Source organism: Terrapene carolina, unplaced genomic scaffold (genome assembly GCF_002925995.2).
Source record: "Terrapene carolina triunguis isolate 2854851 unplaced genomic scaffold, T_m_triunguis-2.0 Scaffold26, whole genome shotgun sequence".
NCBI classification, from domain to species: Eukaryota; Metazoa; Chordata; order Testudines; family Emydidae; genus Terrapene; species Terrapene triunguis.
In genome coordinates, this window is record NW_020664377.1 from 2,607,934 (window position 1) to 2,622,211 (window position 14,278).

Genomic DNA, 14,278 nt, shown 5'->3' on the forward strand with positions numbered 1-14,278 from the left:
ATATATATCTTCCTACTGTATTTTCCACTCCATGCATCCGATGAAGTGGGTTTTAGCCCACGAAAGCTTATGCCCAAATAAATTTGTTAGTCTCTAAGGTGCCACAAGTACTCCGCGTTGTTTTTGCTGATACAGACTAACACAGCTAACACTCTGAAACCATTAAAAAGATGTTTTCCTTCATAATGGACTTCATCCCTGCCTAAGGGAAGCCATTTTCTTGACTTTTTAGAGACAGACATTGATAATCCTTACCAAAGCAACCAACACTCCCCTACTAGCTTTTACCAGCGAAGAAAGGCCTGGTCTAACTTAAAAGTTGCTGGTTGAATCTTGACAGCAGAACCCAATAAAGTTTGAAATACCAACAGAGAAGAGTTTACGTTTGTCCTCTTCTGTAATGATTTACCTACAAGGAAGGGGACCAATCTGTTCTGAATCCAACTGACCTTAAGTAGAAAATGCCTCACAGCATGAAATAGCCAACGGTTTTTGGGCAAAAGGTGCTTGGATTACTAGGTGATCCACTTCCCCGAGCATTTCTGCTGATTGCAGATGCTATGGTGAAGAGCCAACATCCCCAGAATTTTCTTCTCTCCAGCATATGTATGGTATGCAGAGTCAGTCAGAGCACAACAGTGCCACTGATACTTTGCTCTCCAACTCATACATTTCATCTGTATATGAATTGTTGATAAGAAATAACCTTAATGGTCTATTAGGTCACTGATAGGGAGCCATAAACTGCACAATATAGTGTCAGGGTGCAAACTCCATGAGCAGACAAAATTTATGGGTCCCTGTACACTCATGGCATCAGAAGTGTGTCCTGACTTAAATGCAAAGGGGAGGAAGAGGTCAGAATGTGACAGAGGTGTACATCAGAAAGTAATTAGGGCTATTAGCACACAGGCTGGCTGGAACAGCATATTCCCAGCTTCTATCATCAGTTAAAGGAGGAGCTCTCAGTCCCAGATGAGATTTTGTTTAAAGGCATCAGGATGATGATTCCTAAGATGTCAAAGAAAAATATGTTAAAAAGGATACATGGAGGTCATTTGAGAAACAAAAAATCTACAAGAAGGGCCTGAGACATAATATATGGGCCTCAAATAAACAGTGACATATTGACAGTGCTGTTAAGACTTGTCACATATGCCAAAAATATAGGCCAAGTCAAGCAAAAGAGCCCATGTCGATGGCATAGAAAATATTGACACCCAGGAACAAAGTAGGCATACATTTGTTTATGTTGGCTGGAAAAAAATTATGAGGCTTTTTTTCTCACTTCCCTGAGGTAACCTTACTAGACGAAACTACAGATAGGCGATTGTACATATAAAATCTATTTTTACTAGACTCAGTATACCTGACATGGTAATGTTTGACAATGGGCCACAGTTTAGTGGGCATGAATTTAAGCATATTTCAGGGAAGTATGGGTTTAGACAGGTAATGACCCAGTGCCTATTATTTCCAATTCAATGCATTGGTGTAAAACTGTCAAAATAATAAAGCCTACTGAAAAGGGCTGTGGAGTTGGACTCTGATCTTTATTTAGCTCTGTTAAATTACAGAATGGCACCAGGGAAACATGCGTTGTCACCTGCTGACATTTTGTTCAACACAAAACTTAAAACAAGAATGCCTGCAGTGTTAGAAACTGATATCAGAGTCACAGGGGATTTGCAGATGTATAAAGAGACAGATGAGGCAAAAGAAACTCAATATGATTTGGGGTTCTGGGAGCTGCTTAATGAAAATTACACTGTGCATATCTATGATAGGAAATAATGATTGCAAATAGCAGCGGTGTCACAAGAGGTTGAAGTTGTCACCTCAGACAGATACATACTGCAGATGAATAGGTGACATCTATAGATTGCAGAAGAGATGGAGATAACGGGCACTGAGTTGGCCATCTTGCCTGAGAAGGTCTCAGAGAGATAATAACCATAGCAGGTTGAGAGGGCTGAGTTCCATCATATGACACAAGCACAACTAACTGTCTTACCACCTCCTGCCAACAGTGATACTGATGTCTCAGGAGAGATCGGCAGGTTCATGCAACAGTGCAGGACACCTCAGAGACCAATTGTTTAGTTAGCAGGTTGGTAATACAGAATTTCAAATACATATAATGTTAATATTGATTGTTAATTGTTATATTAGGCTGGGGAAGAAAGGTGTGGAGAACTGTACCTTTAAGAGACTTTGCCAGCATTATTTGGAATCAGCTATGTTATGCAAAGTCTTGTGTTGCACAATGCTGATGAGTTGGAAATCAGATGCTGAGTGAAGCAAACAGGTGTGGTGATGTAGGGTTGGCATTATGGAGGCTAGAGTTACTATCCTGAGCCTGCACAGGTGACTGAAGATGTTCAGTTATCCAGAACAGAGCACAAGCCCCCTTTTTGGGGGAGGGAGGATTAGAAAGTAAAGAGAGTAGAAACCCTTCCCCATGTTCTTGAGTTACTACTTCCACTGCTCCAATATTTAGAAGTGTCTTGAGGTGTAGCTTTCTGTTGACTATGTGTACACCTCTTGTTAGCCACTGTGACAACCAGTGACTCAGTCATGTGAAAAAATTGCCAAAAGTCCTGTAAAAGCACTGTAGCAATTATCTGCAATTTTTGATGTTTGTGTCAGAGAAGCAGACATCTGCCAGAGCAACTTAGGTGGTCTAAAACCCCCTAATTGATGGGCACTGCAAGATATCCAGGCACAGAGGTGTGAAAGATGCCCAGAAGCTTTTGCAATTTTTCCTGGTCCACTTCCACTGGAATTGCCAGTGGATCAGTCTTCCTACGCAGCAAGTCCAGAATGTCTTGTACTCAGATGAATTGAGATAGTTGAAATGGGTTCCACAGCCTCACCAGGAAATAAAGAGATAGGTACTGGGTCAGGATAATTTTCTGCCTAGGACTCCTCATCAGAGCCATGACTAGTCTGTTCAGTTGGCAGTGGGGCAGATTCTCTGGCCCTTTTGTGAACTGATAGAGAAGTGGATCTAGCCCTGGATTGGGAAGCAGATGTTGGCTTTCTAGTCTGACCTTTATAGGACTGGATATGACCACCTGGGTCATCGAATCCAGTCCCCTGGTATTCTAGGCAACCCAATCATATAATCCCTTTCATAAATGGATCAATTTATCATTGATTTTCATTTAAACTAAAACTTTTCACAGGAAAGTGTTGCGTTTTTTGAAGTTGTCAACACTTTTCATTTCAACATTTTTTAAACAAAAAATTTGGGTTCTCCTGTTCAAAAAGACTTTTTGTTTAAGAATTTACGATAATTGTAGTTGGGAATAAATGGTTGAAATAAGTGGTCATAACCAAAAATGAAATGTTTCAATTGACCCAAACCAAAATCCACCATCCCCTCAGATTTTTGATTCATGAAAACTTGAGATAGACTAGTTGTACCAGTTCAGGATGGTAAAGTTTTTCAATATGGTGAAAATTTTCATGGGATGGAAAAACCATTTCCCACCTAGCTCTACTCTACACTCTCACTGGTGTGTAATGCCCTGAATGTCTAGACCCCAAGGAATGAATCATCAGAACTGAAGAAAGAGAAGGAGTACTCATCTTAGCGAGGAGGAGCAGTTCCATCTGGAGTACTGGGAGAACCAATAGACTGTGCTCTGATTGGTATCACTGATGTGCTTGGTACTAGTGTAGGAACAACAGTCCATACCAGAGATAACTTCACTACTGCCAACAGCAGGGAGCCCACTACTGAAGAAACTATAGGATAGGTCCTTTGAAGCCATGTAGGATTTTGGTATCAAATAAGTCAAGTGATTAGAAGGTGTTATTAATGGGGTAGTCTCCACCACTTATCTCTGCTACTATGGCTACTGGTACCAGGGGATTTCTGTGATACTGAGGTAACTGGTCTAGATGCACAGTGACTGCTGCCTGAATGGTTGCCAGAAGGATCTATCTTGGGTCATTTTCTGCTGAGATATGACAGGATTTGTGGCTCCTTGAGGAAGGACCTGGTGAAGTGGTCCTTCCTTTTGTGGGCTTTGTGCTCTTTCCTGTCTCCTGAGATTTTACCAGGTGAGGACAAATTTTAAGAGTGGCTATCTCAGTTCTGTGAGCAGAGGAGCCAGCAGGAGCACGTTTTGATTATGAGTACTCAGGAATTTTCCGCACTAGCTACTCCAGTAGCTGAAGAGGAATGCATTGACTTCTCCAAAAAGAACATCTTCAGCTCTTTGAAAAAGATTTACAAATGGCCCAACACAATAAGCATCTGGTGTGTTCATCATTAAGAGGCATTACCACCTCACATGAAAGGCATTTCTTAAAGCCTGGAGGTTTGCATTCAATCATGACTGGTCCTGACACAAGGGCAGATTCTCAGACGAAAACAAAACAAGTTTTATTCTTGTTACAGAGGAAAAGGCCTGCTACCAAAAAAAATAAAAAAAACCCAACAACATTAAAAAAAATCAGAATGACCTGATGATTCCATGCTACTTTTTGTAATGCAAGGTCAGTTTTAAGCACTTCTACTATTCTGCGAGTGATAAGGAACATTTCTGGGAAATGGCTGTAAAAGCAACAGGTAACAAGTTGGGTCCTAATCCAGCAGGGATACATAGGGTTCAATCCTGAAACATGGCAAGCATGCTGGCCCCAGTCCAACAAAAAATCTCTGAACTAACACTAATGACTAACTAAGTACCTATCTATTTACAAAACAATGGGTAAGCCACACAGTGAGTGAAAAGGCTTGGACACCGCAAGTAGCTACGGGACAGAGTCAGTTGGGATCATTCCACCCGCTCCACCATGGGTTGGAGGCATGAGGACAGTCAGGGCACAGGCACAGATCCTGAACAGACACTGTTGGCCAAAAGAATCTAAACTCAAGTGTCTGGGGCACATGTGCACGAACAGTGGCATATTATATATATGGACAAGAACTCAAAGAAGAACACAATTCTATTCTGCCACAGACTTCTATGTGATGCTTAACAAGTCATTTAAATCCAGTTTTTGACAGGTGGCTAGTAATTCTGTGTTCCTCATTCTGAGTGCCTAATTTGCCCAAGTGCTATAATTAAAGTCAATGGGATCAATGGATGCTCAGCCCCTCTGGCACTAATGTAGTTTGGTTTAGTGGAATGAGCACAGATTTGGGAGTCAGGAGTCAGGCTAAATTCTAATCCTGGGTCTGCCAGTAATTCATTTCGTAGCCTCAGCCAAGTTTCTCAGTTTCCCCATTAGTAAAATAGGGAGAATAACACTCTGATGTCATAGGGGAGATGTGGAGACACTACCCAACATTTGAGGCACTCATGCTATGGTGATGAGCGCTCTAGAAGAGACCATGAGAAAGTGAATAATTTATTATTTGGTACAGTGCATGGATGATGTGCAGTGAATAAGGCATGGGAGCACACACTGAATGATGAAGATAAAGAGAAATATTGGAACAGCTGCCTTGTTCCCTGAGTTCCACCCATCCTGTGAAGAATAAGGCAGAGGAAAAAACCCAATATGTGATCATGTAATGAAAGGCATAGATTCATTTGCATGTAATTAAATATACAGTATTTAAGAGAATGGTCTTCCTGTTGAGTCATATTAGATTTTTTTACTTAAGAAAAAGTTTCTGTTTTTCCTAGACTTGCTTGCACCTCTTGTTTGCACCTCTCCTGCAAGTAGGAAGGGCGTATCCAGAATGGCCAGCTTCACAGTTTGAGACTGCTGTCTTAAGGACATATTAGGGAAAAGAAAGTGGCCTCAAACCTTTTACCTACAAGTCTGAAATCTATGAATAATTACAATCACATAGCTACCATTAATATTCAAAGCTGAAGCTCATTTTCCAAAACGAATTTTTAAACAAATAATTTGTTGCAGGTGTAATGGATAAATAATTAGTACTGCCATTTACATTCTGACTTAAAAAGAATAAAAATATTTGCCTCATAAGTTTAACACTCGGGGGTTCCAGACCTAAATGTGAAAATGTAACTAATTTCACTAGAGAACTTATAGTCTTGTTCTAATAGAGTGAAACTGAGACTTTTTATATTTAATGCCTCGGGTCTAATTTGCTAAAATTTTGTAGCAAGTCCAGAATTTTCTCTATGATAAGGACTGTATCAAAAGACCTCCTTCTGCCTTTTTTCTTCAGGTTTAACCTCAAGTGACAAATTATAGAAAGCTGGTAGCTTCTTTTGCTCTGCTTACTAGAGATAATGCTACAACTCAGTCTGATTTTTCCCTCACCTTTTTCTCTTTGCGCGTTGATTTTTCTTTTCACAATTGACACAGTAGCCCTAAGTATAGCATAAGATTAATTTAAGAAATAGTCCCATGAGCAATCATATGAAAAAGAGGGATTTAAATTAGTTCTTGACTAAAAATTAAATATTCCCCTTTGGTCTTTATTTGATGCAAGGTCAATTTTAAGCACTTCTACTATTCTTTGAGGTGTAAGGAACATTTCTGGGAAGTGGCTGTAAAAGTGCCAAGTAACAAGTTGGGTCCCAATCCTGCAGACATTTAAATACATAAGGTTCAATCCTGAAACATGCTAAGCATGCTGGCCCCAGTCCACCAAAGTGCTTAACTTGAAGTCATTGGGACTATTCGTGTACTTAAAGTATGTGCTTTGTTGGCTTGGGGCCAACATACTCAACACCTTGAAGGATCAAGCCCATAAGTAGCCCAGTGGAACTCACTGTGACTATACTCATATGTAAAATGAAGCATGTGCTTAAGTGTCTGCAGGACTGAGGCCTTCATCTGGTGTATCCAACTGAATCTGCATTTTTATGACGCTGCCTAATTTCTACTACTCCATGCCAGCATGACCTGCAACTATTGGGCTCGTCTTCTGGTCACATAATACTATGGCCCCTCTCCGAAGGGAGGCACAGGTAGAAGCAACATTAAATCTTGCACTAATAGCCACTATGTTCTGTGGTGAGCATGCCAAGGATAGTTGTTGCTTCCCCTCCTTCTCCATGCTACAGAGTCCCAAACCTTAAAATGGGATGAGAGCGGCTGCTGCAAGGTCCCACAGGCAGCATAGGAACATGCAAAGGAGATGCCACTCACCATCTTCTCGGTTCCCTGACCCACTTTCATCTGCTTTTGCTCCCCTCTATGCCGTATGTTTATGGAAGAGTTGCTAAGTGAACTCTTGAAATGGGACCCAAAAGGGATGCATTTTATACTGCCAAGGCCCTTTGCCATTGGTTCTGCATGCAGGACCAAACCTTTTAATTCTTCTATCTTTGGCACAGTATATTGGACTTGTGAAAAAAAGGATAAGTGCTGGCAGTGGCCCATAAAGAGAGATTGAACAAAAAAGCATACCATTCTTATCTTTTCTGACTTGAGTCTCAGGCTGTGGAAACAGAGATTTTCACCCTTAAATCATTTACTGTGTCTCTTCTGGCAGGCAGGAAATATAAATGGCTCTGCTAATACACAGGAGTCAAGAAATATAGTGTTGGACCATTCCTAGTTGGAAGAGGACTGATGGGTATTAACTGGCATAGGCTGATGTCTGTATTAAGCAACCACAAGCTTGCATTTCTACAGTTATTTACTTCTCTTTATTTTGCATACTGCTCTTGTCAGAGTAATTCAGATTGATTCAAAAGGGAGTGAATTGCTCTATTAATTTTGATGTTAGCTGCTAGTGTTTTAAGAAAAGCTACTAAAAGTTATAGAAAACTGTAATTCACACTACAGTACTACACTTTTGAACTCTGCAACAGCAGTCACTACAGACTGCTGATTGAGAAATTAAGTTCAGTGTGGTAGAACTGTATGATGGCATGCCCCAGTCCTGAAGACTTTACTCTGGTAAAGCTTCCATTTGCTTCAGATCAAAGTTTTGCTTGAGTAAGGACTTCAGGCCTTGTCTATGTTTATTTGTTTATTACAGTAGCACCTAGGTGCCCCATGGTGGTAGGTTCTGTATATACACACAGTACACGTCTGTCCTAGAGAGCTGACAATCTAAAAAGATAAGATGGACAAAGGAAGTATTGTTATACAGCCCTATAACATGGGTAACAGAGGCAGAGATAGAACATGGCCAAGATCTTCAGAAATGGTTTGTGATTTTGTGGGCCTACTTTTTGGATGTCCAACTTGTGCTAATGGGAAGCTGGAGGGAGCCTGATTGTCAGAAAGTGACGAGTATTCATCCTAGGAAAAATCTGGCCCCTTTAAGACATCTCAAGTTGCTCATTCGAAAGCTGAGCGCCCACCCCCACCCTCCAAATTATGTCACCTTTGAAAATCATAGCCTTAAGTGACTTGCTGGGAGGTCACAAAGAAAGTCTGTGGCAGTGGCTGGAACTGACTCCAGGTCTCCTAAGTATCATTGCAGTAAGAACACCTGTGTTCTGTCTACCCTAGAGCTTCCACTGCTGGCAGTACTGATGCAGAAAAGCAATTCCCTTCACTAAGCAGAAGGGATGGCCTTAATGCCAAGTCACTGAAATCAGGGGCATAATTTGCCATGGGCTGTTGCCCCCGCCCCACCACTTTTCACAGACCTATGTGCTCCATTATGTCTTCTATGTCCCCCTCCCCAACTTTGTACGCAGTCATTAGGAAAACAATAATTGCCTAGATTTTTATTACTCATGATGCTATTCGGGACAGAGAATGTTCTATGTGTGACACAACTTTGCCCCACTCCGAATTTTTCTGAAATGGTGCCCCTGCTTACCACCTTCTTGGGAGCTCCAGTAGGCTAAGATCATCTGCATCTTACAGATTGGAGTCCATAGCTTGTAAAGTCCTATTGCCGTGAAAGATGTTTCATAGGCATTATAAGACTTGGGTCTTGTGTTCACTGATAGTAAACAGATCGTGGTTAACAACTACAAAACGTGCAAGATAACTGTGGTTCAAAAGGGTAAGCATAAACAATTCCACTAGGCTTTGCTAACTTCTCCCTGCAAAAGGAGAATTATGTGGAAGCTATTTTCTTGGCATGTGGCACCTTTAGCATCTTTACAAATGGTCATACATCTCATGTTGTATTTCTAAGGTTATTTCTTGTAAAATATTGACTTGCGTTTTCCTGTGCGGTAAGCCTAAATGTGAAGATTTGTAATGTTGATGACGACATGGGACATACTCAATGCTGCTTGTGTAGGGAGGTAGCGATAATTTCTGTTCAACAGGTGAAATTCACCCTTAACACAGGGCAGCCTGTTTTCCCACTTCCTTCTTTTCTTGGGAGATCTACCAAAGAGAACAGTTTTAGTTTCCATCCAGGACTTCACTGGAGTTCAATCAGCAGAGGCTGCAGAGTCAGTGCACCAATTCAACAAATCCACTGGCTGCTCTGCCCACGCCCTTTCTTTAGATATGGTCACACTTTCAGGTTGTTCTTCCCTAAGATGAGGGAACCGCTGTTAATCCATTGGGGGCCCTAAGCATAAATATTCCCCCCCAACAGATACTAATAATTAATAGGGGATCCCCTCGAGCTGCTGCTGGGCCTAACCAATTGCTTAGTCTGCTTATGCCTAATGCCGGATCAAGAAGGCTGAGGTTTCCTTGTATGATTGAAACCTCCTTTAGCAGACTTTCTGCCTCCATGGCTGTGTGCACTGGTTTATGCCTGTGGAAGCCCAAAACCAATATAAAAAGTCTGGGCCAAAGCCTAGAGAGAAAAAAAGTGTTCAAGTGACCCAACATGTTTCAACAAGTTATTCAGATTCTTCTGAATAGTCTATAAATAAGTTGTCTGCAGTTTTGTTGTAACCATGTTGGTCCCCGGATATTGGAGAGACAAAGTGCATGATGTAAGATCTTTTATTCGACCAAGTTCTGTTGGTGAGAAAGCTTGACTCTCTCACCCATAGGTGCTGGAACTGGGAGTGCTGGGGGTGCTGTTGCACTCCCTCGCTTGAAGTGATTTCCATTATATACAGGGTTTACAGTTTGAGTCAGTGGCTCTCAGCAACCCTTCTGTGACGTTGTGCAGTCTATATGGTTTTATAAAAACATGATAATAAGTGAATATAATGTAACTGGAATATGCTTCATGCAAAAGGTCTCTTGTAAAGTATCATTACAAAGCTTATAATCTACTGAGTGTGATCATCCTATTTGTATAAATGTACCACTCTTGTATCTAAAACTAGAAATATAAAATATAACTCTGAGGGCCAATTGTAATTATGCAAAGTGTGGGCCATTAATGGTGGTTTGGAATCTTGATGACTCCCATTAACCAGGACCATTGTGTGCAGATGGCTGTGTTTTACCTGTGAGTCTTCCTGTATATGTGTGTGCTGGCAAGTGAGTAATGAAGTCTTGCAGTGACATGTGATCATGTCACCTGAACTGGAATCCATCTTTAATAGGGTTACCATACTTAACGTTTTAAAAAAGAGGACACTCCACTGGGCCCTGGCCCCGGCCCTTCCCCGCCCCCGGCCCCGCCCCAACTCCGTCCCTTCCCCAAAGTCCCCACCCCAACTCCGCCCCCTCCCCTGAGCACCCCGGATTCCCCCTCCTCCGTCCCAGCCACGCGAAACAGCTGCCCGAGCCCTACCGGCTTCACGGTTTGCTGGGCAGCCCCCAGATCTCCAGACTCGCTGCGCCCCCGGCCGGGCGCTTCCCCAGCGCAGCCGGAGCCTGGGAGGGGAAGCGCCCGGCCGGGGACGCAGGGTCTGGAGGTCTGCCCGGGAAACCATGAAGCCGGTAGCACTCGCGCAGCTCCGCTCTTCAGCTGCACAGAGTTGAGGTGTCTGGGGGGAGCTGCAGGCAGATTCCCCCGCGTCGGCGGCTGCTGCTCCCCCCAGACACCTCAGCTCTGTGCAGATGAAGAGCCGAGCTGCCCGAGCGCTACCGGCTTCACGGTTTGCCAGGCAGCCCCCAGATCTCCAGACCCGCTGCGCCCCCGGCCAGGCGCTTCCCCAGTGCAGCCGGAGCCCGGGAGGGGAAGGTATGGGGGCTGCCCAAAGCCGGTAGCGCTCAGGCAGCTCGGCTCTTACAGAGCTGAGGAGTCAGGGAGCAGCAGCAGTTGCCGGAGCCCGCTCTAAGGTAAGCCAGGGATGCCGGCAAAGCTGGGAGTATTTTTCCCAGACATGTTTGGCTTTTTGGAAATTCCCCCCGGACGGGCGTTTGACTACCAAAAAGCCAGACATGTCCGGGAAAAACCAGACGTATGGTAACCCTAATCTTTAATCTGGTGCTTTTCCAGTGGGGGGTGGGGGGAAACCCAGAGGGACAAAGGGTTCCCCCCTTATGCAAAAGATATATAAAGGGCTGGAAGAGAACAGAGGGAGAGAGGAGCCATCATGAAGAATCCCCTAGCTATCACCTAAGCTGGAACAAGAGCTGTACCAGGGGAAAGAATTGTGCCCAGGCCTGGAAGGTGTCCAGTCTGAGAAAAAAATTACTGAAGCATCTCTGAGGGTGAGATTATCTGTATTTAGTTTGATTAGACATAGATTTGCGCATTTTATTTTATTTTGCTTGGTGACTTACTTTGTTCTGTCTGTTACTACTTGGAATCACTTAAATCCTATTTTCTGTATTTAATAAAATCACTTTTTATGTATTAATTAACTCAGAGTATGTATTAATACCTGGGGGAGCAAACAACTGTGCATATCTCTCTATCAGTGTTATAGAGGGCGAACAATTTATGAGTTTGCCCTGCATAAGCTTTATACAGGGTAAAACGGATTTATTTGGGTTTAGACACCATTGGGAGTTCGGCATCTGAGTGCTAAAGACAAGCACACTTCTGTGAGCTGTTTTCAGGTAAACTTGCAGCTTTGCGGCAAGTAATTCAGACCCTGGGTCTTTGTTGGAGCAGACGGGAGTGTCTGGCTCAGCAAGACAGGGTGCTGGAGTCCTGAGCTGGCAGGGAAAACAGGAATAGAAGTAGTCTTGGCACACTGGGTGGCAGCTCCCAATGGGGTTTCTGTGATCCAACCCGTCACACCTTCTATAAAAATTGTTCCAATGCCCCTGCTCTCACCAACAGAAGTTGGTCCAATAAAAGATATTACCTCACCCACCTTGTCTCTCTATAAATATAATGAAAGTTTAAACTGTTAACACACCAGGGCATTCATGCTAGGACTTACACTCTGGATTTGACAAGTGGATAAATTCGTAACAAAACAGATGCATGTTTGACAAACCTTTTTGTACCTGTGTTTATAAAGCCCCCTCAGGAGAACAGATCACAGCAAGAAAAGATGAAGGCAGAAAGTAGTAATGTGGTAAATATGAGGGATTCTTTGACAAAGTTGGTTCTGCATGGGAATTTCCCCCCAGAATTAGGACAGTCCAACTGAAACTGATAAACTATGCTATTAATGGAAATATTTATAAAAACTGACATTTGGCATTTATGGCATTTTCTCAATGAGGATCTCAAGGCATTTTACAAAACATTAATAAATTAAGCTTCACAATACCCTTATGAGGTAATTAAGTATTATTCACATTTTACAGGTGGGGAGGTGCAGAAAAGCTAAATGATTTACTCCAGGTTACACTGCAAGTAAATGGTGGAACTGGGACTAGAATCCAGTACTGACTCCAAATTCTGTGCTTTAGTCACTAGGCCCTGCCCATCCTAGCAAAGGTTAATGCAAATGTAAAATGAGAGACATTGCAAAGGTATTAGACAGCCAAGCAGATGCAAGTGCTCATGGCAATCGTTTGATTACAGACCTCTAAGCCTTACTTCACGATAAGGTAAACTGGATGAAACAATCAGAAAGATAAAAGACACCATGACATAGGGGAATATGATTGATAAGGACAAAGAAGTGTGGTTTCTGTAAAAGAAAACTTGAGTCTTTCCAAATAGGAGATAAAAATCCAACTAACTTTGATTCTCCTTTAGAACCTTTGAAAGGTTTTGAGTGGCTATGAAAGAATCTCAGTAGTCATGGGGGCAAGAGGTAAAGTTTTGTCAAGGATCAGAAATTAAATAAGAAAAATGAAATGTAGAAATGTGACTAGTTTTTAACTGGACAAAAGATCAGTAGTGGGATGGCTCAAGGTTGAGTACTAGGACAAGTGATTAATATAATTAAGAAGCTGGAGAAGGGGATGAGCAGTGAAGTATCAATGTTTGCAGATGAGAAAATTATTTAGGATAATTAAGACTAGAAGACTGAGGAGAGCCAGAGGGATAACAAAGCTAGGTGATTGGGCAGTACACCCATGAAATTCCATGTATGAAATTCCATGTATTGTATATTGGACAGAATTGTTTGAACTACTCATGCACCTCTCTGGGCTCAAAGTTGACTGTAATCACTGAGAAAAAAAACTGAGTATAAACCTCTGTTCAATGTGCAGGAATGGTAAAATGAAACCATGTTAGGATGTACAAAGAATGAGACAGAAATACTGAAAGTATAAAGTTATTAAATAAAGCAATTATATGGTCTCATCTGGAATAGTGCATTCCTTTTGGGTTACCATATCTGAAGAAAGATAGAGCAGAGAAAGGAGATCAGAGACAGGTGATGAAAATGACATAGAAAGGCTCCCATTTGAGGTGGAAGATTAGGATTGTTTACAGAGGAGATGAATAAAAAAGCACATAAGGGCATTTAAAACAATAAATAATATAGAGAAGGTGTATCAAGTGCTTCTATTTGTCCTGTTTATTAAATAAAACAACAAGGTGACATCCAATGAAACTGAAAGGCAAAAATTTTTAAATTGATAGATTTAAAAAAAAAACCCCACAATGCATAATTTACCTTTGGGATGCATTGTTACAATATAATGTTGAGGCTAAGCATAGCCAGATACAGGCAAGGATCGGAATTTTATGTCTTTAATGAGAATGTGCGTAGTTACATATTAAAAGAAGAGGGATATACAAATCCTCATGTTTCAAGCATAAACCAAAAACATTAACTAACAGTAGTTCTCCAATTGCAGAACTGCACAGTTCTGAAGATTCTATTTGATTACTTTGAAGCATTTGGTACTGGCTACTCTTGGTGCCAACTAGGGTGACCAGATGTCCCAATTTTATAGAGACAGTCCCCGATATTCTGGGCTTTGTCTTATATAGACACCTTTTACTCCCCATCCCCGTCCCGATTTTTCACACTTGCTATCTGGTCACCCCCTAGTGTCAGGATCCTGGACTAGATGGTCTAATCCTGTATAATAGTTTGGAAGGCAATCATGCTGATTACAGGAGTCAAGATTCTGAGCATAAGAATAAACAAAACCTATGTCAGTTTTTCACTGCTTCATATTTTGTTTAATCAAG